Raw genomic sequence first — 574 nt, forward strand, 5'->3', positions numbered from 1 at the left:
AAGAGGGGCAGTGGATGGGGAGAGCAAAAAGAGAGGGGTTCGGGCAGGAGATGGGTGGGTGGGTTGGGGGTTCCTGGAGGGGGTGGGAACCTCCGTCTTGAGGCTCTCCTTTCCCACGATCCCCAGTCCCTCCTGGTGCACCACAGCCGCCGGGCCCTGGAGAATATTGAACTCAAGTTCATAGACACCACCTCCAAGTTTGGACACGGCCGCTTCCAGACAGCCCAAGAGAAAAGGGTCTTCATGGTGAGTCCCCCCATCGCCCTTCTCTGGGGCTCAGACCGCACATCCCACCTGCTCCAGAGTGGGGGAGCTGGAGCAGATTGGGGTGGCAGGATGCCCCCCCGCACTCATCCATAGGAGGGGGCTTTTAGAGTCCAGCCCTGGGCGCTAATTCTTGCTGGAAAAGAAGGTAGAGGAGGGACCACCATGGGAGGGGCCGGCAGGGGCCGGCTCTGGGTGACTCAGGCGGCTGGCCAGGGGCAGTATTCTGAGCCAGACCCCTGTGATAAACGCTTCTCCGGCCCCCCACTCCCACAGGGCCCCCAAAAGAAGCATCTTGATAAAGAAAAGC

Source organism: Myotis davidii, unplaced genomic scaffold (genome assembly GCF_000327345.1).
Source record: "Myotis davidii unplaced genomic scaffold, ASM32734v1 scaffold599, whole genome shotgun sequence".
Taxonomy (NCBI): Eukaryota; Metazoa; Chordata; class Mammalia; order Chiroptera; family Vespertilionidae; genus Myotis; species Myotis davidii.